This window comes from Phyllostomus discolor, chromosome 3, assembly GCF_004126475.2.
Source record: "Phyllostomus discolor isolate MPI-MPIP mPhyDis1 chromosome 3, mPhyDis1.pri.v3, whole genome shotgun sequence".
Classification (NCBI taxonomy): Eukaryota; Metazoa; Chordata; class Mammalia; order Chiroptera; family Phyllostomidae; genus Phyllostomus; species Phyllostomus discolor.
In genome coordinates, this window is record NC_040905.2 from 162,183,054 (window position 1) to 162,207,171 (window position 24,118).

At 39.9% G+C, this 24,118-nt stretch overlaps 1 pseudogene; it reads left to right on the forward strand.

Moving 5' to 3' along the window:
* The first annotated feature begins 410 nt into the window (after positions 1-410).
* On the forward strand, positions 411-1,464 carry LOC114512984 (annotated as a pseudogene).
* Positions 1,465-24,118: the final 22,654 nt, after the last annotated feature.

Genomic DNA, 24,118 nt, shown 5'->3' on the forward strand with positions numbered 1-24,118 from the left:
AATAAGCTTCCATAAGAGATTTTTTAATATTTTAACAAAAAATGTCAAACAGTTGTAATTTTTCTCATTTTTAAGATCACTTCGTGCACTGGCCTGGAGGCACAGTTGTTTGGAGCATCCTCCGGAACACCCAAAGGCTGCAATTGGATCCCCTGATGGGCCCGAACCTGAGGCAACCAATCTGTGTTTCTCTCTGTTTCCCCCTCTCTTCCCCTTCCTTTCTCTCTAAAATTAAAAATAGATGGCGCCCTGCCCCTGATGCCCTGGCTCCTGATGCCCTGCCCCCTCCCCATGCACAGACCTTCAGTAGGCAGCTTGGCGCTGACCTAGGGCCAGGGGTGTGCATGACTGCCCTCTCCCATGCAAAGGGTGCACCTCCCTGAGCTGCAGAGAATGGTGCAGAACCCGGACCCAAGTGCCTTGGGGCCACTGCTCACTCTTTCAGGTCCCCATCACCACCGCCTACTCTGTGGTGAAGAGGCGACCCATGACCCAAGATGAGTGCCAACAAGGACCAGGAGATGGAACTGGAAGCATTATGGCATTCTAAATATGAAGGAGATGAAAGTTTCCGGGAATTAAGTGGTTTCATTTCAATATAGGATAGGTGAAAGTGGTGATCCCAACGCCTTCTTCAAAGAGATTTCCTAGGCAGAAACGTATCCCCAGACAACTCCAATTATATCTATGAATGCTTTTTAAAACAACACTATACCCTCAGCGGTAAAGCAGAACATATTAGCGAAGTTACAGGGAGCAGTGGAAGTCAGTCTCAGCAGCGCTGTTGACCTCCACGTTGTTCAAATACACCAAGGCCATAACGAGCAGTTCATGGAGAACCAGCATCCCGTTACTTCTATGACATCCATAAACAGTATCATCTTAATTGAAACACCTAATATAGCCTCATCAAGGAAGAAAAAAGAAAAAGAGAACAACTTTCAAAAGCGCTGAAATGTAAGCTGGCAGATAAAACAGATCACAAAGGAAAACCTCCTTGAGGATGGAACTGGGTTGATGTGGTTAAGTTTTTTAGCAAAACTGGCTCCAAAGATGATGACTAGCGCTTGGAATTGAAACAAGGGAAGAAAGAGCATCCTTCAAAAAGGATGGGTTCAAAATCTTTTGTTACCCTTTTCTGGTAACAAAAAGGGTATTGAGGTGGCTTTTTATAAAACAATATTTTTGTGTGTTTCTTACATAAAAATGTTTTAAGCTGAAAGTTAATGAAGAGATTTGATTGTATTATATCATTTTTACAAACTTGCCTTAATACAAGGTGAAAATGTTTAGTATAGTTTGGAAGTCTTTTGAGCTTTGTCAATGGACAAATATAGAGGATAATAAGTAATCAGTGTTACTTTATATGATCTTATTCTAGTGGATGTGATCACTTTTTTTTTAAAGAAGTATGTAGCCTTTTGAAAATCTCCTACCCCAGGGGAATAGAATATGAATGAACAACTATTCTATTTTCAAGGGTGAACGGCTTCTCTTAAATAAGTGAATATTTGTTTATGCTTTTGGTTTGGGTCACAATGTTTGATCAGAAAGCCTACGCTTCCCATGGCACATGGACTAGGAGAATAGAAAAACAAATCTGTTAGGGACACTAGAACACATCTGAACAGAAGTGCCGGTTCCTACTGAAAACATTTCTCTTCACTGAATATACCAAGATGGTAGTAAAAGATGCCTGAATATTTTTTTTGTGTTGTTGGAGACAATGGTTTAAATAAATTTCTATTTATCTGCAAAAAATAAAATTATTAAAAATATATAATCAGGTGAGGATTTTTTAAAAAGTGAAAAAATCACTTTGCATAGTCTTAGTTTCCACAATTATTTTTATGGTCCAGAACTACTGTGCAAAGCAGGGAAAACCTGCACATATAAAATACAAGTGTGTGTGTGTGTGTGTGTGTATAGTTTTTAAAGTGAAAGTATATACAAGGAATTGTTAACAGTGGTTACTTCTGAGGAGTGGAGCTGAGATAGAATGGTAGCCAAGGGACATCTTATTTTCATTTTATACCCTTCTGAGCTGTTTGACTATTTTTCCCTTTGGAGGTATTACTTATTAATGTAAGCTCTAATTAATAAATATTTATATAAAGACAAAGATAAGTTTATAAAACATTTGATTTGTGATTTTTATTTTTCCCCCCTGCTGGGGAGATAACTCAAAGCTTTCACTGAGAATTTCAGAATTCATGACACCAAAAAGGTTAAAGTCCATTGCTATACAGTCACATTTATCCTATTCTCAAGCAGAAAGATTGAAAAATGTGCAGTTTCTTCAAACATGAATGCGATCTGAGTTAACTGATTTCATTTGTCTGTGGGGAGAATTGGCCTGGGAACAAGTCCAATTGATGGTGATGTTCAAGTGTGATTTGCAAACAGATGTCCTAAACAAAATGCTTCCGCAGTGTCTGGTGGCTGAGCATGCATCTGTTTAGATGGCTACAGGGTAAGAAGCAAAGTGTGACCTTATGCATAACTGTGAAAGTTTACTGCCTACCAAACAAATGCCAAATACATGGCAAAGGAGCATTTGGAGAAATAATGTTGAGATTATTGATGTATTTACCCTACCAAGACCTAGATACTCATGGACTGAAGGAACCCACCAGGAATAGGCTAAGGATTTAACCACCGATGCAGGATGGGTTAAGATTTGGTGAGAGAAAGTCCATGGAATGCAAAGATCCTGACAAATGCTTAAATCCACATATACAGTAAGTTTCTATTTTCCATCACACTCCCTGAGTCCTCCTGGAGAGATGAGCAGTTCCATCAGAAAAGGTAAGCTTATTCTAACTAGAAAAGGCTAGTGCAAATCTAGAGGGATAAATGACCAGGTAATCCTGAAGCATGCAGAATGTAATCTGTCACTCAGCATTTTACATGCATATCTTATTTAACAATTAAAACCATTCTATGATTGTTTTTATCATGCCAATACTATTAATTAGACATCTGAGGTTCAACTAAGTTCAAGAAGATTCACTAGCTTGCACATTACCACAAAGAGAATAATTGGTAGAGCTAGGACTTGAACTCTAATTCCTGAAGCTGGGCACATACCAAATGAGCTGCATGGTTTCCAAGTGCTTGAAAATGCCTTTGGGAACTTCCAGTCAGAATGGCATCATAGGTAAACATGCCTCACCTCCTCACACAAACACATCAAAATTACAACTAAACCAGAGAACAACCATGACTCAGAACCAGTAGAAATAGAGTTGAATAGAAGAAGTCTGACAACTACGGAACTAAAGAAACCACTTCTATCCAGACTGACAGAAGGAGTGGACATGCAGAATGGTCTGGTCCCATAAACGTGTGGTGGATAAAAATTCAGGAGGGGTATCTTGGGAGTGAGGAATCCCAGCTCCACACCAAGCCCCCCAGCCCAGGGTTCCAGTGCCAGGAAGATAAGTTCCCATAACTTCTGGCTGAAAAAGCAACAGGGATTGAGTCAGTGGAAGAAACTTCTGGAATCCCAAGCAGTTCCTCTTAAAGAACCACACACGAACATACTCAGACTCACTCCCTCTGAGCTCTAGCACCAGAGTAGCAGCTTGAAAGGCACCAGATGTATACAGGAAGGAACTGACGTATCTGGCATCAAGGCAAGAGCTGGGGGACAGCTTTCTCCCAGACAGAAAGGCTGGCAGACAGCAGGCAGGTGCTATGATTGATACTCAGTCAACCTAGCTAACACTGTTTGCCCCACTCTGGAGATCCCCTGAGGCTCTGTCCTACCCAATTTACAGCTGTTAACAGTAGCTTTTTTTATATGAATGGTTGGTCTTGGCTCATGCTTCACAACTTCCTAAATCTTTTCAACCAAGCAACAGCTAACCTTAGTGAGCCCCAAGCCCCTTATCTCTTGCTAAGTGGTCCCAGGCATGGAACTAATGGTGGCCAGCCTAGGTTCACAGCTTGGCTTTGCCTGGGAATGTCTAAACCCAGCACAAGTAGCAGCCATCTCAGATTGCTCTATAGCTCAGGCCGGGTGGCCCTGGGCAAAACAGGTGGGGGCTGACCTTGACTTGTACCACACAGGAAATCCCAGGGCCAGTGTACCTAGTGGACAGCCACAAACCATGTCAGAGCAGCACCACTCTGCCCCTGTACAGCTGATCCTCCATCAGGAGGGCAGAGGTTGGTGGTCAGTGGTCACAGCTTATCCTTGCAACTGACTGGCCTGGGTAAATCCCTCCCATTGACCTGCCAATAGCAACCAAGTCTCCACTACAGGAGGCGGGTATACTCAGTCCACAGGAAGGGCATACATCAAGTACCCAGCTTGGGTGATAGGGGAGACTGTGCCACTGGGCCCTACAGGACACCTACTACACTAGACCACGATTCTAAGACAGGGAGTCGTAACAGAACAGACCAGGATGGAGGGGTGAATGATATACCATTACTGAAAGGACCCTCCCCCCCTTTTTCTCTGGGGGTTCCCCACCTGTACTAGGTTTGCTTTGCCTGCCACCAGGGGAAAGACATCTCTCAATGCCAGAGATTGGAATTATTTATTTAAAAGTTACACAGACTTGGAGTAATGACTTAATGTCTTCATTAAAATACTAAAGTTCTTTAGAATACCCACAAATGTATACAGTCCTTCCTTCTCTCCTTTGCCTAGTCCAGGGTACTGTATCTCAGAAAAAGTAGTAGAAGTCCGTGATTCAGGCTCCCGGCACCATCAGCTGTGTCACCGCCATGATCTCCAGTTAATCCAAAGCTGTGTGGCACCTTCTCATGGCCCACCAGCAAGAGTCCTTTCACCCCTTTTCTACCAGGCAAAGTCTCTCCTGCTTCCTAAGCCACATGGCAAAAGGGAGCAACCCAAAGTCACATGGTCCCAACTCTTGCCCAAGCTGTGTGGTGATTCCTCTCTTTTGCCACAGCCACGTGGTCCCAACTCCTCCAAAGCCTCCTGGTCCTGACCTGTTATGGCTGCCATACCTGGATTTAAATCCCCACACCAATCTTCCTCTGCAACCCCATTTCTGACTCCTCCCACAATCAGTTACACCTGCCAGCATTCTTGTATTTTTCCAGCTTACTGGGCTGCCATAGTAAGTCCGGGCAGGCATGGCCCCGTGGCGTGGAACCAGTCATCTCCAAGCTCTCACGTGGTGCTGTAACCAGGGATAGTTGCTTCCAAGTTACATCTTGGGTTGAAGTCACTCCCATCCCCCTGGCTCAAAGCATGCACGTAGCTATTTAACATATCTATGAAACCAGTTAAAGGCTATAGATATGTTAAATGACCATGCCAGAGGTTAGCTGCAAAGCTGTTGCTATGCAAAACAGCTCTCAATGGCCCTGCTCCATGCGTCCCATCCCCCAGCTCAGACTGGTGGGGGTAAGGACACCATATATATATTTTTCTCTAATAGTTCCTGAATACCCTGAGTTCTGGACCCCATCACAAACCTCTATTTGGGGGCCCCCCTTGGCTGTACCCTGTTACACTACCTAATACATAGAAACAAAAGGGGGCTGGGGAGGAAGGGCAGCTGCCAAAACGAGGAGACAAAGAAACATGGCCCAAATGAAAGAACAGATCAAAGTTCCAGAAAAGGAGCTAAATGAAATGGACATAAGAATCTATCAGGTACAGAGTTCAAAACACTGCTTATAAGAATGCTCAAGGAACTTAGGACATCAACAACATAAAAAAATACCCAGTCACAAACAAAGGATACACTAATTGAAATAAAGAACAATTTAAAGGGAAACAACAGTAAAGTGAATAAAGCAAAGAATCAGATAAAAGATTTGGAACATAAGAAAGCAAAAAAGTAACCAACCAGAACAATGAAAAGAAAAGAGAATCCAAAAAATGAGGTTAGTATAAGCAGCTTCTGGGACAACTTCAAGAGGTCCAACATTCGCATCATAGGCATGCTAGAAGAAGAAGAGAAAGAGCAAGAAATCGGAACTCTATTTGAAAAAATAATGAAAGAAAACTTCCCTAGTTTGGTGAGGGAAATAGACATGCAAGTTCAGGAAGCAGAGAGAGTCCCAAACAAGATGGATGCAAACAAACTAAGCAAACAAGAACAGAGACAGAATCATGGATATAGAGAGAATTTTGATGGTTGCCAGATAGGAGGGAGTTGTGGGAGAATGAGCGAAGAGGTGAGCAGATTAAGAAGTACAAATTGGTAGTTATATAATAGCCCTGGGGATATAAAGTACAGTATAGGAAATGGCATAGTCAAAGAATTTATACACATGACCCATGGACATGAACAGTGGTGTGGGATTGCCTAAGGGAGTGGGGGTGCTGGGTGGAGGGTGATAAAAGGGAGGAAATTCAGGACAACTGTAATAGCATAATCAATAAAATATAAATAAATAATTTTTCTTTTAAAAAGAAAATACCTTTGTGATATACAGTGGTCTCCCTTTATTCATGGGACATATATTTCAAGACTCTTAAGGTGATGCCTAAAACTGCAGATAGTACTGAACCCTAGTACTAAATTGTTTTCTCCCTGTACACACATATGTATAATAACATTTAATTTATAAATTAGGCCCAGTAAGAGATTAAGAACTATAACTAATAGAGCATTTATAACAATATAGTGTAATAAAAGTCATGTGAATGTGATCATTCTCTCTCAGAATATATTATTGTACTATACTGACCTTTTTGCTTAAAGGAAGTACTTTATGACTTCTCTTTGGCATATCCTAATTACCAGCATCACTACCCCTGTGATTTGGCATCATTATTAAGTAAATAAGTGTTACTTGAGCATAAGCGCTGAGATATCCCAACAGTCAATTTTATTTATTTATTTTGGTCCAAGATTGACCAGAATAACTGAAACCATGGAAAGAAAAACTGTGGGTAAGGGGTGACTACTGTACATGTATTTTGCATCTTCCTTTTACCAGAAATCTTGCTAACCCCAGATTATCTCATCTAAAATCTGCTCAGCCCTGCTCTACTGTTCTGAGCTTTGCTGATCTGTTCCTTGCCATCGTGGGCATTCAAACCTTTTGACCCTGTTTCTATCCTGTAGTATTTCTCTCATATGGCCTCTGTGGCTGGAGATCATCTTCCTTCAGCCAACTTTACATTCCAGCCAGCTTGGAGGAAATGTACTTGAGCCTTGGTGTTTCCCCTTAAAGGACAACATGGTTCTGGTGTTCATTGCCTTGGCAAAGGATTCTGTGTCTGCAGATAAGAAACATTTGACCACAAGTGTATAGATGAAAATGATGTCAAGTTGGTAAGTATGGAATTATATAATCTGGCAAAATTGAGCCCTATTTGGATAGCCAGAACTTCATTTGGCAAAATACAAGTTTCAGTTGGATTAAATCTTATAGGGTCTCAATTAATATTTAGAAAAGTGAAATTGTGTTCTTTGGGGGTTTATTAAGTAGTGGTTAAAATGGGCAGGGGAAAATATTCCCTACCTGGTATCAGACTCAGGGAACTCAGAGTCTTTTCCTTCATTTAAAGTCAGGGTAGGTCTGGGTGGCAATGTTTAGGATGCTGTTGGGTTCCTTCCGAAATAATAGAGTCATATCTGAGTCTTCTATAGAACTTTGCTTGTCAGGCCACTGAAAGTGACAATCTGTCAACTGTCCACAAACAGGACATATTGTAAAAAATGGTTCTTTAGGGTTGGAAACTGGAACCTGCATAGTCTTTGAGATAACACATAGCTGAAAAATTATCTGAGTTCAAAATATTCAGGCTCAAAAGGCAAGTCCAAGTCTGATGGAAACTCCTTTGTTGATTAGGAAAGTGATTAAAAGCAAGACCATGAGATGGGAAGAAGCCAAAGAATCAAAGAGCAAGGATTGCACATTCTGTAGCCATGTTGTCACACTAGTGGTGTGGTTCAGTGTGCCGGGAACCATGCTCATGTGTGCCCATGTGAGACCTCATTTAATCCTCTCAACAATCCTGATTTTAGATGGGGGTGTTAAATGGGTACCCAAGGTCCCTGAGTTAGTGGGTATCAAATCCAGAGCTCAAACCCAGGGTCTGACTTTAAATAGCACACTTAATGTTATGATGCTTTGTCTTTAATAATGACAATAGATCATCATCTATCTGTTCAATGTGTCGTATTAGTTAGGGTAGTGCTAGCTGCTGGGAGAGATAAATCCTAACTCTTAGTGGCTTAACAAAGCAGAAGTTTATTTCTTATTCATGTTGAGTCTACTTGGCAGCAAGGAGCTGGCAAAGGAGGCTATGTCTTGCATGGTCATTCAGGGATCCAGGTGGACATAGGCTGTGCTGTCCTTGACACTGGCTTCCAAGGTCACTATGGGCACCAATATCCACAGGCAAATGGGAGATAATATGGTAAGTTTTTTGGAGTCAGGCATGGAAGTGCCACATCCATTTTCACCCATAATTTACTGGTCTAGTTAAGTCATATGACTATACCTACCTATGAAGGAGTCTGGGAAATACGAACTAATTGTGGGCTCGGGAGGAAAGGTGAAAGAAAAGGATTTGGTGAAGAGCCAGCCAGTGTCTATCATAGTTGTGTTCTTTAGTTGTCAGAATTTAAGTACAGCACAGAGAATATAGTCAATGATATGTGAATGTGATAACTATATACATTGACAGGTGGTTACTAGACATTGTGGTGATCATTAAGGTATATAAACGTCGAATTACTATGTTGTATACCTGAAACTAATACAATACTGTACATCAACTATACTTTAATTTTTAAAAAGAATTTATGTATAACAAACAAATATTGTTACCTACTAAGTGCCAAATACCTTCCCAGGTTTTAGAATTTAAAGATGAATGACTGGATCCATGTCCCCAAGTTAGGGGAATAGACAGGGATACACACACATAAAGTGATATTGATGGCATTCTTATACACATAACTATTCTGGGCATTTTGCTGTTAGATTGCATTTATGTACATAGGGATACTCTCTAATTCAGAATTACTGATTTGGCTGTTTTTGAGTCCCTAGAATTGTATCTGCTGCAGGGTCTGAACTAAGATGCCAATCTAGGGTAGGTTTTTTCTTCCTTAAAACATTGGTTAGAGGAATCAGTCTGTAGGCTTTCTAACACAAAACACAAAAGCCACATTGTTTGTCTCCCACAACTTCCTTTCACATGTCAAGCTCTAATTTGGAATTGGAGTGTTAAATGTGTACTCAAGGATAAACATTCCACCTGCCAGGCCTGAAGGATTGCTTCTTGGAAAAGCTCTCCCTAACCTTTAGGCCAGCCACTGTGTGGGTGGTATGATGAGCAAGACAGGCTCAGAAGGTCACTGAGGACAGGGATGCTGTTTACAGATTTAGGTAATTTTATTAGAGGAGTTGACAACCCTCTCTCTTGGTCCCTGTATGAAGATTTTGGTGCCATCTCTTAAAATGAGTATTTTTTTTTTGAGAGAGAGAGAGAGAGAAACATTCATTTGTTTTTCCACTTATTCATGCATTCATTGGTTGATTCTTGTATATGCCTGGACCTAGTATTGAACCCACAACCTTGGCATATCAGTACAATGCTCTGACCAACTGTGCTACCTGGCCAGGGCTTAAAAATAAGTATTTTCTATGTTAAAGCTCATTTGGTATTGGTCCAACTTATTTTATCTATGCCACTTAGGACCAGAAGTAAGCCAAGATGTTAAATGGCATTTTTAACAGAAAACATTTTTAAAAATTATTAGCTCTTTATGAGAATGCACTTCAAAAGCTCATAGAGGAGAGTTGCTGATAAGCTCATTGACTATAGGTTATTTCTTTGGGAGCATGAGCTGTGTGTTTCTGTTCTATTCTCCTTACAATAGAACATACAGCATCATAAATAAAAAATAAAAGAGATTTTCAAACAATGAGGTCAAGTAGAAAATCGAATGGAAAGAGGAGGTGAAGAGGAAAACTGATGTGTCACTAACTACTAAGTCAGTGGTTTTCGACTGGAATATACCAAATATACTCTTAGGGAATGTTAGTTTTCTAAAAGCATTTAATAATTTTGCATATGCTCTTTGTGGTTATTTATAAAATAATATAAGAACATACAGATAACCACTCAGTACTGCTATGAGGTTTTTATCCTTAGGATTGTGTTTATGTTTACAGTTGGATGGTCATAGGGACTGATGAGAAAAACACAGAGACAGACCTAAAATCTGAATGATGTACTTCTACCAAATGAAGCCGAAATGTCCTTACAATATATCATATGAATGAAAGTTTCACAGTAATTTACACAGAGAAAAATCAGTGAGAGGTCAGTCATCACACCACACACTGTAATAATAGGATGGGGCTCAAGAGAACACCGTGAGTGGTGATCAGTTTTGACATTATTGCTTTACCTGTCATGTTCAGTAATGCCATTAAAATGAATCGCACTAGTTTACTGTAACCAAACGCAGGTCTGGCTGCCCACAGCATCAAAAGCCAATCCTCAAGAAGAAGGTGATGATGTAAAGAAAAATGATTTTATTCAGGTGCTACCAACCTAGCAGATGGGGGACTCTCATCTTAAAGGCCATCTTAACATCTCAGTTCCGGCAGGAGATTCTATAAGGAGGAGGAGGGACAAGGAGAATAAAGAGATTGGGGGAGTGGCTATGGATGTGCTGGCAGTGTCTGCAATGGTCCCGATATGGATCTTTAATGTCAGCACCCTGGAACTGGCCAGTGCCAGCCAAATTCCTGCAGTTGGGCAATCTGCGTCACCTGTAGTCATGGTCAAGGCCGGTTCTTGTACAAGCAGGAACTGGAACTGCCAGCGTTTTCAATGTGCTTACAAAGAAACTGTTCATATGTGAGTTCTTTCTATCAGTTTGTTAGTACATCTTAATCTAATTCCATTTCATGGTAAGTCAGAGTAGTATACAGTTTTGATTCCCTCTTACATTACCATTTTGTTTGCATTAAATTTTGTATACTTGTTTTGGTTCTTACAATTGTAAGAGGGCTATAAACAAGGAATTTGTAACTCTTTTTGGCTCATACACAATTTAAGAAAAAACTGAAGCATTCATGAGAATTATGCCCCAAATAATGACTACTGCTGTGCCACGAAAGTCTGTATTGACTTCCCTGGTGGCCAAAACTAAAAGAAAGGGAAACTTGATTAGCTAAAGATTCATGTTATCTCTAAAATAAAAAATGCCTCATTTACTTGGGAGAAGCAGCTTTGCAGCCAGTGGAACATGAGTGAAATTTCCCCAAGGAGAACCTAAAAAGTTAATACTCAGCAGTGGAAGGTTAATATTTATAGCAACATCCCAGATAACTGAAACAGCCAGTTTAACACCATTATTTCTATAGCATCCTTCCATGCAAGACAAAGAATACATGCCAATCAAAATAACTTTGTGGTAGACAGTAATTCAAACAAAATTATAACTGGTTTATGTGAAATCCTTATGAATTTTTCAAATTGTAATTTCAACATATTTATAAATTCCTATATGAAATTGAAATCTTTTTAAAAAAAATATTTATTTAGTTTTAGAGAGAGGGGAAGGGAGGGAGAAAGAGAGAAACATCAATGTGTGGTTGCTTCTCACATGGCCCCCACTGGGGACCAGGCCCACAACTCAGGCGTGTGCCCTGACTGGGAATTGAACTGGCAACCCTTTGATCCACAGCCCATGCTCAATCCACTGAGCTACCCCAGCCAGGGCTAAAATTGAAATCTTAATGTTTTATTTTTATAATTCACTTTTACACTTTAGCCCACAACTGTAACTAAGAAAATAAGGTTACCTTTTCTCCTTATCTCTGTGCTAAAGAGAAAAAGCAACCTCTTCTCTGTCATTCTAGCTTCCTCTTAATAACTGAAAAAAATAAATATTTAACTATGCAGAACTTAGTCCTTCAAATGGAAATACATGGAGTTTTCAGGAAATTATTCTTGCTTTTATGTGTACTGTAAAAAAACACACTGAAAGTCATTGATTGTAGTGGCATTTGGGGATGGAGGAACTCCCCAGCAGTCATGCCTGAAATTAGGACCAGCCAAAAACAAGCATACTCTTGCACAGGCTTCTAGATTTGTTTTTCCTGTGGCCAGTATTTTTTTTCTTTTCCTATCTTTGTGTTTTATTACTGTTTCAATTTTTTCATATCTATAGTTTGTGGATTATTATCTCCTCCTCTCTTGTTTTAACTTATGTTTAGTAATTCCCCAACCAAATGACTATTTGCAGCTGGAAGTATAATTAATTCTGTTCAAATTACTAGAATCTTCAGTGTTTCTCCTAATGATCTTTGTTTATGACATCGTGCTGTGATAATAATTCTCGTTGTGTGTGCCCCATAATGATCCCATTACACAAGTAAGCATGTTCACTGGTAATGAATGACTGAGGAGACCTGCTGTAACCATGACAAGGGCAAATTGAGCCATAAGTATATTAGTAGATAAATTGATATTCGTATTTTAGTTTGGAGATAATTTGTAAGGATACTTTTGATAACATACCCAATATATGGTACTAATATCTACACTCCTGTCTAAGCCAAAAATTGCAGACATTATCCTGATGATGTCTCTGTCACACATGCCATCAATCAAGCCCTACTGAACTTAAGCCCCTAAATAGCTCTGCCCTTTGCTTCGTACTGCTATTATCCTAGTTCAGGCCCACGTCATTTCTCATCCATATTATTTCAACTGCCTTCTAATTCTTCTCCATCATTTTCCTCATGCCCTCCCTTCAATCCAGCACTTCACAGAGGAGCCATCCTTCTCAAACACAAATGTGATCATGTCCCTCCTGTGCTTAAAAGTTTCAGTGGCACTCCTTGTCCTCAAACTCCTTATTTGGTTTTTAAGGTTCTTTATAACAGAAATCCCATTTGCTTCTGGGTCTTTTCTCATCCCATTGCCCATCCTTCCTTCTTTCCACTCTACTCCAGCCTCCCCCATTCTGCTCTGGTCACACAGATTCTTTCTGTTCCTTGAACCTGCCACATGGTCTCTCACTTCTGACTTTCACACTTTGTTTATTCTACTGAAATACTCTTCTCTCCATCTTTTCCTACAGGTTTCAACTAGAGTGTCTTGCCTCAAAGTAAACTCAACCTCATGCCCAACAATGAATTAGATGCCTTCCTATGGGTGCTCAGAGCATCCTACACTTAATGCCACTAGCACATACCACACCGTGTTGTCAATTTACTTGTCAGTGACCGCCTTCAAATGTGGGCTGCTGGAAGAAAGGACAAAGTTCTCAAGAAAAAAAATTCTTTCTGGGATACACACACACATATATGTATAATATATATAATACATATATATATTATATATATCACATATATATGTGTGATAGATTCTGAGGATGTGGGTGACTAATTACACATGGCATTGTGGTTATAAAAGAAAGGCAGCATTGTATAGGGGAGAGGGCAGACCAGGGCTTGATCCTACCCCTGCCTGCTGACCAGTTACAAGAACTTGGACAAGTTATTTAATCTTCCCAAGCCTTAGTTTCCTCATTTGTAAATGGGATAAGACTGTCTACTTTCAGTAATGCAAAGCCAGGATAAAAGCACTTCTTCACAGCTGGCTCCTGGGGTCTCAGGGACTTTTTTTTTTTTAAGATTTTATTTATTTACTTCTAGAGAGAGGAAAAGGAAGGGAGAAGGAGAGGGAGAGAAACAGCAATGTGTGGTTGCCTCTTGCACACCCCCAACTGGGACCCCAGCCCGCAACTCAGGCATGTGCCCTGACTGGGAATTGAACTGGTAACCTTTTGGTTGGCAGGCCAGTACTCAGTCCACTGAGCCACACCCACCAGGGCAACTTTATTTTTGTGTTATACAAAATATAACGCCAAAATAAAATGCTAAAGAAAAAAAAAGCTGTCTGCTTTCAGGGCCATTGTAAGAGTTTCATGAAACGATACATGTAAAAGAGTTTAGTGTAATGCCTGGAACATATTAGACTACTTATAATAGGTGGTTATTATTGAAATACCTGTGTTATCTGATTGCCACTGCCACCACCCACCAGCTTTCCCCAAAACATGAGATATATGGAAGTGGGAACAGAAGACACAGGAATCTAAGAGCTTGAACAACTATTTTAAAGTCCCAAGGGTGGTAGTGGGTATGGGGTGGGAAAAGGCGGTGGGTAGGGAGCCTCTTTCAGCTAGAGGGAGATCTACTGACCTGTTCCTTAGATGCAACCACTCTGTAGTCTGAGCTCAGGGTGCAAAAGGAAGGAGGCAATGCTTTTCAGGATCCCAACACAATGCTCAGGACCCTAAGGCATCTTCAGTTTGGGTGGTAAGGATGTCAAGAGTGGTGACAGAGCACTTCAATGTACACACAAATCACCTAGAGATAGTGTTAAAATGCAGATTCCGATTCAGTAGATTGAGGTAGAGTTTGAAGCACTGCATTTCTAACAAACTCCCGGGGAATGCTAATGCTACAGATCCAGGGAATACACTTTGAGCAGCAAGGATGTAGAAAATAACCACTTACGCATATGCTAGCTCTTACTGATGTAATGACATGGAAAAACTATTAGTCTCTTAACACCTGACATGAGAACTCCTTTGGGAAAGAATATTCTGTGTGCTTGGAAGAAATAACCTGATAAATTACTGTGGTTGGGGTGAGGAGTGACTCACCAAAGCACAAGTTGAAGTAATAACTGATGACCTGAAACTGCCTTTTCAGGAGGTGGGGTCCCATTGACTTCATGGTCTTTTGTCTGTGCCCCAGGATGAGTGGGGCATCTGGATTTGAGGGCAGAACATAATTGCTCTGCATAGGAGGTGAGGGGAGTCAGAGGAAGAGAGGCCAAATGGGGGAACTGGAGAAATAGGGACCCCCATTGGAGAAATGTCTAGTAGATAGAAGTTGTTTGTTTGACAATATACTTATTTTTTTGATCTCTTCCAAGGAATCCTTTGGACCGCTCACCAACACTTCTGTGCATGTGATTTCTTTCTTTCTTTGCAGGAGGAGAGGGCTTGAAAAGGTGAATGAGGGGACAGCTCACAGCAGTGTTAAACTAGCCTCAAAGGTTCTCTTCAGCAGCTGCTGGGTGGTAGGTAGGTAGGAGCGAGGGTGGGACACATCCCATCTTCTATTTTTGAGTAATATGACTCTATGCTACCAAAATCAGTAATTAAAGCAAAGAGCAATAATGGGTTGGCAAAAACACAGAGGCAACAATGACAAGGGAGACAAGAGAATAGAATGTTTAGGAAAAGTTAACAGTGCCTGGAGCATTTACCTAGAAAAGAGCAAAGTCATTTTCAGGCTTGCTTTATTTTATAACCCACAAAACCAGAACTCAAGGAACTGGCACTAATTTTAAAACATAGAATTTTAATCTGGGGTCCAGGAAAGGGCCTGGCAAGGTGGTAGCTTTGAATCTCCTAAAATTATGTGCAAAATTATATGTGTATGTATGTGCATATGCATATCTTTCTAAGGAGAAGCTGTCAAACTTTCACTGAATTGCATATCAAATGGTCATATGAAAATGGTTCAGAATCACTGACTTTAAAATTAAAGTAAGAATGCAGAAAATAACCCATTATGCTAGCTTTTACTGATGTAATAACAAAACAAGAAATTGATCTTTGATAACCCTAAGAAAATAAGGAAAAAGTAGAAAAAAGGAAAAAGTAGGAATCTTGTCAAGAAATTGAAATAAGCAGTCCAGTGCGACACTATTTTTATTTACTTAAAAAATAGTAAAATCCAGTCAGAATATGATGAATTTTTAATATTGTTTAGAAAAGTAAAAATGCCTTTCCTTGATATTATTTGATAGAAAATGGTGGCCAATTATTCTCTATCTCCATAGTAAACAAAAACAATAATAAAACATGGCATCAAATTGTAAAGGCACAAGTTCAAGTCAGACCAGTAGTTCTATCCCCCAGGGGATATTTGGCACTATCTGGAGATATTTTTGGTTGTGACAAGGGCCAGGGTGCTACTGGCATCTAGTGGGTAGAGAGGTCTGGGAAACTCCTGACATCCTGCAGTGCACAGGACTGCCCTCACAACAAAGAATGATCCAGTCCAAAATGTCAGTAGTACTGAGGTTGAGAAAGGTTGAATTAGAATAAATGAAAACTTTGTGGCTATGAAGAGTACCAATAATTGAAATAGATATCTTAAGTATTACAAAATTTCTTTCAACAAGGTTTTTAATGAGTAAAACCCTCATCCCTACCTGGCAAAGCACCATCATTTTCTACAGAGGTGATGGTGCAATCTGTGGAGATGAAGATGACGTGAGAAAGGAGACTAGAGCTTTTCCAATTTCACGTCCCCAGAGTTAGTAATGTGCCGTAGGCACTTAATAAGTATTTGCAGATGAATAAATATCTCTATGGATCTTACTATTACAAATGACCTGCCACTAATTTAACTGCCTCTAGGGTTAAATGCCTTTCTCAGTAGGAAGAATAATCATATTTTACCAAGTTAAAATTGTAGAAGGAGCAGTTTCTCATTCCATTGAGATTTTGCTTACTGGCAGTTGTCATCAGTTTGGTTCAAATAAATTCACACTAATTCTTTCTGTCTCAAAAAATTGATATTGAAGGGAAATTTACACAGGAAAGCAATCACCTGATCTGGAATTTAGCTGGTCCAGTGTCAACAGTCTGCTGGAAAATAGCAGCAATCCATAATAATGTATCCTCCATAAAAGTCTCTCCAAGAACCAGTTTGGAGTGGGTTCAGCCCCTTTCGGGAAGAGTTATGTCACCTTCCTGGGCACCAGTACCTACGTGAGTCATGGGCTGTGTGGGGATTCTTTTCCTTTAACTAGAACATTAGAGCTGGGCTTGGGTCGCAGACATCACCACATATCTCTGGCTGCCTTTTGGAGGCATAAGAAAGATAGTGGTTTGAAATCTCTGTAATAGCCAGACATTCACACTGAAATGCTGGAATAAGCGAGAAGAGGGGAAATAGAAAATCATGTCAGCACCTACTAAATTAATCATTACACACATGCAATTCACCTTGTTTTGGAAGTTGTATATAGAATCACAAGTAAATGAATACAATTACATTCTACTTGTAAAATGTGGCCTTTTAAGGGAAAAGATGTGATTGGAGTTTAGTAAGCTGAATTACTAGGATTTAAATTCATAGGCATAATCTGTAAATTTATGAACATGGTCTGCATAAAACCCCCAACATTAACCTTTAGAAGGTTGGAGACATGCAATAGATGCTCATCTTATTCTTAATGAATAATTAGCATTTTATACTGTTATAGACAGTCTAACAGTTGTGGTTCTGAATTTTTAAATTAGCAATTAATCATCCACTGGATGTTCAGTGCAAGAATAGTAGTACTCAGCAGTGTGTTTTCCCAACCCAGACTGATTAAGCACTAATTATAGTGCTCGCTATTACAGCTATGGTCCCCAAGCTTAAAGATATTCATAATAGTTAGACATGGCTATATTTGGCAGTGTTTTCCTATTGCTGTATTACAGGAAGAGTTATATGAGTTATAATCTTTTCTCATTAGTGGTGAAAGAAAAAAAGTGTGCTTGCATTAGTCTGTACTCTCTAAAAACAAATGTTTACCTAGATGTGCACAATCAGATTTTCTTCAGGAAAATCTAATGCAGTGTGCTACCATTTCAGAAAAAAATTGGTGTGAGATACAAAGCTAATCTTTTGAGTTAATATAAATTATTTTTCAGATATATTTCATCTGGATTAAAGGTAAAGCTTCCTTCCACCCACTCAGTGATACACAACATCACTAAATTAGAACTAGAAGGTTATGGTTTCCCTTTGCTTGTTCAAAGACTGTGACCATAAAGAATTCTTCCATATTTGAACCATAGATCACAAAGTCTAAGTCAGTGTTCCCTGAGAGATTTAAGGCCCAGAACAGCCCCAGAAAACTTTTATTAGTTTTTGAGTTAGGGGCTCTGAAATAATGATAATAATAAAAAATTAACTGAAAAGAGCTCCTTAAAGAAAGATATAAAAGTTCTAAACTTCATCTCAAATGGTTCTGTGCTTTATACATTCCCTGAGAAGAATCCCGAGTTTGCAGGGAGAACAGGTAAGGGCAGTCACAATAAATTCAGAAATAAATTCAGTCCAAAAATAAATGCAGATCCAACATGGTGGAGGAGCAAGTGGAATCTACACTAATCTCCTCCCAGGACCAATCTAGAATTACAACTAAATTGTAGAGAAATCATCCAGAATAACCAACTAAACACTAGCTGGAGAGAAGCCTTATAAGCATAAACAGACAGAAGAAACCACTTCAATATACCATGACTGGTAGGGAGTGCAGAGGAAATGTGAGAGGGCTGGCTGGGCTCCCATGGGTAGCAGCTAAAGTACCAGAGGTATATTTCAGCAGTCAGGGGTTCTCCCTGAGAAGTGTGGGACCTAAACTCCAAGCTGGAGTTTAGCCTATAGCACCAGCCCCAGAAAGGAACCCAGTAACATCCAATCTTATGTGAAAAGCAGCAGGGTATCTGTCTGCCAGGGACAGACAGCTGGAGAATGCAGAGAGCCTCTTAAAGAGCCAAAGCACAAAGTTTTGTTTACAGCCACTTACCCTGGGCACTGGCAAAGGGAGGGCAGAGTAGACTAGAGATGCTTGAGGAGAGTCTGGGGTTGGTGGCTCTGGGGAGAGAACTGAACAGCCTCCAGGATCTGTGTGCTGAGTGAGTCATTCCCCACACTGCAGAAGCCATTACTCTCAGGCAGAGCAGTCCTCTCTGAATGGCATCAGCCTGAGGGGAAGCAATACTCCTGTCTGCCCCATACCGAGTCCCATACCATGGTGCTTAAGCCAGGTGCTGATTACAGTTTGATAATGTTAATAGCTGATCAGCTTAACAGCTGATTAGTTTAACAACTAAGGGGAATAGTACAAAGCAGCCAAAATGGGAAGAAAAAAAAAAAAAACAGACCACAAATGAAATAACAAGTGAATTTTCCAGAAGAACTAGATGAAGTGGAAGCAAGCAACTTATCAGACAGAGAGTTTAGAGTAATGACTATAAGGATACTCAACAGCATGAAAAAAGACATACAAACCATAAAAAAGGACCAGTCAGGAATAAAGAATGCAATATCTGAAATAAATAGTACACTGGAAGGAATAAACAGTAGTTTAGATGGAGCAGAGGATGGAATCAGTGTTTTTAGAAGACAAGATAGAAATAAAAAAGTCAGGCAGAACACCAAAAGGAAAAGAGAATTTTAAAAAATGAGGAGAGCTTAAGAAACCTTTTGGATAGCATGAAGCATAACAACATCTGCATCATGGGAATACCAGAAGGAGAAGAGAGTGAAAAAGTCACACAAGTCCAGGAAGCTCAGAGAGTTCCAAACAAGTTAGGCCCAAGGAGGCCTACACCAAGACACATCATAATTAAAATGACAAAGCTTAAAGACAAGGAGAGAACACTACAAGCCACAAGAGCAAAGCAGGGAGTTACCTACAAGGGAGCACCAATTAGACTGGCATCTGTTTACTCAACAGAAATTTTTCAGGCCAGAAGGGAGTAGTATGAGATATTCAAGGAGATGACAAGCAATGACCTACGAATGAGGCTACTTTACCCCGCAAGGCTATCATTTAAAATTGAAGGAGAAATAAGGAGCTTCTCAGACTAGAAAAGGCCAAATGAGTTTGTTAACACCAAACCAACATTGCAACAAATTTTTAAAGTCTTGCTTTAGAAGATGAAGAAAAAGAGTCTTCTGGTCAAGATGGTGGCATAGGCAAACATGGCTCACCTTTTTGCACAACCACATTAAAATTACAACTAAAACTTAGGAAAACCATCACTCAGGAACATCAGAAATCAAGCTGAATGGAAGTCTGACAACTACGGAATTAAAGAAACCACAACCAACCAGACTGGTAGGAGGAGCACAGATGTGGAATGGGCTGGTTCCACACCCATGTGGATAAAAATTCAAGAGGGATATCTAGGGAGTGAGGAGTCCCAGACCCATACCAGGCCCCCCAGCCCAGGATTCAAATGCCAGGAAGGTAAGTTCCCACAACTTCTGGCTGCAAAACCCAGCAGGGATTGAGTCGGGGGAAGAAACTGCAGGAGCCTCAAGCAGTTCCTCTTAAAGAATCCACACATGAACTCACCTACTCAGCTCTAGCACCAGGGTAGCAGCTTGAAAGGCACCAGTGGTATACGGGGAGACACTGAAGTGCTGGGCATCAAGGTAAGCAGAGGCCATTGTCCCTTTGCTAAACTCTTCTGCCACAGAGCTGGTGCATTATCTGAGACTCCAACAACCTGGCTAACACTGTTTGACCCACCTTGGAGATCCCTAGAGGGTCTGCCCCACCCACTTACCAGCCCACCCAAGCTGCTTTTCCCTAAGAATTGCTGGTTTTGACTCCTAAATCCTATCAAAAGAGCAACAACTGGCTTCAATGAGCCATAGCAGCAGCCAGATTAGAGTCACAGCTTGGCTTCACCTGGTAATCTCCAAGCCCAGCACAAGTAGCAGCCATCTCAGAAGCTTTACAGCTCAGGCAGGGTGCCCTCAGCAAAACACAGGTTGGGGCTGACCTTGGCCTTCATCACCCGGGGAACCCCCGGACCAGCACATTCTGTGGACAGCTACAGACCATGTCAGAGTACCACCACCCTGCCCCTGCACAGCCGATCATCCACGAATGGTGAAAGTTGGTGGTCAGAGGTCACAGCCAGTCCTTGCAGCTAACTGGCCTGGGCAAAACCCTCCCATTGACCTGCCAACAGCAACCAAAGAAGCTACAGGAGGAGGGTGTACTCAGCCCACATGAAGGGCACACACCAAGTACCCAGCTTGGGTGATAGGGGAGGCTGTGCCACTGGACCCTACAGGATACCAACTACATTAGGCAACACTACCAAGACACGGAGTCAAAGCAGCTTTGCTTAATACATAGAAACAAACACAGGGAGGATGCCAAAACAAGGAGACAAGGAAACATGGCCCAAATGAAAGAACAGATCAAAACTCCAGAAAAACAACTAAACACAATGTACATAAGCAATCTATCAGATGCAGAGTCCAAAACACTGGTTATAAAGATGCTCAAGGAACTTAGTGAGGACCTCAGCAGCATAAATAAGACCCAGTCAGAAATGAAGGACATACTGATTGAAAAAAAGAACAATTTACAGGGAAGCAACAGTAGACTGTATGAAGCCAAGAACCAAATCAATGATTTGGAACATGAGAAGGAAAAAAACAACCATACAGAACAACAGGAAGAAAATAAAATCCAAAAAATGAGGATAGTATATGCAACCTCTGGGACAATGTCAAGCATTCCAACATTGGCATCATAGGGGTGCTGGAAGGGGAAGAGAAGGAGCAAGAAATTGGAAATTTATTTGAAATAATGAAAGAAAGCTTTCTTAATTTGGTGAAGGAAATAGACATGCAAGTACAGGAAGCACAGATAGTGCCAATTACGATGAATGCAAAAAGGTCCACTCCAAGATATATCATAATTAAAAGGCCAAAGATTAAAAAGAAAGAGAGTTTCTTAAAAGCAGCAAGAGAGAAGAAGTTAGTTACCATATGGTTGTCAATGGGAGGGGGAGGGGTAGAATGGGTGAAGAGGTGAGGAAATTGATACATACAAATAGGTAATTACAGAATGTTTATGGAGATGTAAAGTACAATATAGGAAAAGGAGTAGCCAAGGAGTTTACACACATGACCCCTACACATGAACAAGGGTGGGGGGACTGCCTGAGGGAGTGGGGTTGCTGGGTGGAGGGGAGCAATGGGGGAAAATTCAAGACAATTGTAATGGCATAATCAATAAATATAATTTAAAAAAAAGAAAAAGGGAAGTAAAAAAAGGAAAACAGTCTAACAATAAAATGGCACTACATACATATCTATTAATAATCATCTTAAAGGTAAATAGCTTAAATGTTCCAACCAAAAGACAGAGGACAGCTGAATGGATAAGACAAGACCCATATATATGCTGCCTCCAAGAAACCCATTTCAGATCCAAAGATACACAAGGACTAAAAGTAAAGGGATGGAAAAAGATATTTTATGCAAATGAAAAAAACCAAAAAGCTGTGGTAGCAGTACTTATATCCAATAAAATAAACTTTAAAACTAAGGCTAAAGTAAGAGACAAAGGAGGACACTACATAATGATAAAGGGAACAATCCAGCAAGATAATACAACACTAGTAAACCTTTATGCACTCAACATAAGAACATCTAAATATGGAAAGCAAATCATGACTAACATAAAGGAAAGATTGACAGAAATATAGTCATAGTTGGTAGTTTAACACCCCATTGACTTCAATGGACAGATCTTTTAGGCAGAAAATCAACATGGAGACAGTGACCTTAAATGGCACACTAGATCAAATGGATTAATTGATATCTTTAGAGCATTTAACCCCAAAGCAGCAGAATATACATACTTTTCAAGTGCCCATGGAACATTTTCTAGGATAGACCACATGTTAGGTCACAAAACAAGTCTCAATAAATTTAAGAAGATTGAAATCATATCAAGCATCTTCTCTCACCACAATGCTATATAAAACTAGAAATCAATCACAAGAAGAATACTGAAAAACACACAAAGTCATGGAAGCTAAATAAGATGTTATTAAACAATGGGTTAACAATGAGATCAAGGAGGAAATCAAAAGACACCTTGACACAAATGAAAATGAGGAAAACAACAATCCAAAATCTGTGGCACACAGGGAAAGCAGTCCTAAGAGAGAAATTCATAACACTACAGTCCTATCTCAAAAAAAAAAACAAGAAAAAGCTCAAAAAACCTATCTAACTTCACACTTAAAGGTACTTGAAAAAGAACAACAAACAAAGACCAAAGTGAGTAGAAGGAAGTAAACAATAAAGATCAGAGGAAAAATAAACAAAATAGAGTAAAAAAAAGTGATACAAAAGGTCAATGAATGTAAGAACTGGTTCTCTGAAAAAATAAAGATTGACAACCTTTACCCAGATTCATCAAGAACAAAAAGAGAAAGGACCCAAATAAATTAATAAATGAAAGAGGAGAAATAACAACTGACACCAAAGAAATACAAGGATTGTAAGAAGATATAATGAGCAATTATTTGCCAACAAACTGGACAACCTGGATGAAATGGATAAATTCCTAGAAACATACAATCTTCCAAAAATAAATCAGGAAGAAGCAGAGAATCTGAAAAGACAGGTTACGCCTAATAAAATTGAAGCCATAATAAAAAAAAACTCCCAATAAACAAAAGCGCTGGACCAGATGGTTTCACAGGTAGATTTTACCAAACATTCCAAAAAGGACATACCTCTCCTTCTCAAACTATTTCATAAAATTCAAGAGGAGAGAAGGCTCCCAAACTCATAGCATTATCCTAATTCCAAAACCAGAGAAAGACACTAAAAGAAAGAAAGTTATAGGCCAATATCCTGATGAACTTAGATGCTAAAGTCCTCAACAAAATATTAGCAAGCCAAATATAGCAATGCATCAAAAAGATCATATACCATGGTCAAGAGGGACTTATTCAGGGAATGTAAGTTTGGTACAACTTTCACAAATCAATAATGTGATTCACCACATAAACAAAAAGAAGGATAAAAACCACATGATCATATCAATAGATTCAGAAAAAGCTGTTGATAAAATTCAGTACCCATTTATGATCAAAACTCTCAGCAAAATGGGAATAGAGGGAACATATCTGAACATAATAAAGGCCATATATGACAAACCCACTGCCAGCATCATACTCAATGGGCAAAAACTACAAGTGTTAGTCTTAAGATCTGAAACAAGGCAATAATGTCCACTTTCACCTCTCTTGTTCATCATAGTACTGGAAGTCCTAGCCACAGCAATCAGACAAGAGGAAGAAATAAAAGGCATCTATATTGGAAAGGAAGAAGTAAAACTGTCTTTGCTTGCAGATGACATGATATTGTACATACAGAAGCCCAAAGATTTCACCAAGAAACTACTAGATCTGATAAATGAATTCAGCAAAATAGCAAGATACAAAATTAATATCTAGAAATCAGTTGCATTTTTACATGCCAATAATGAACTAACAGAAAT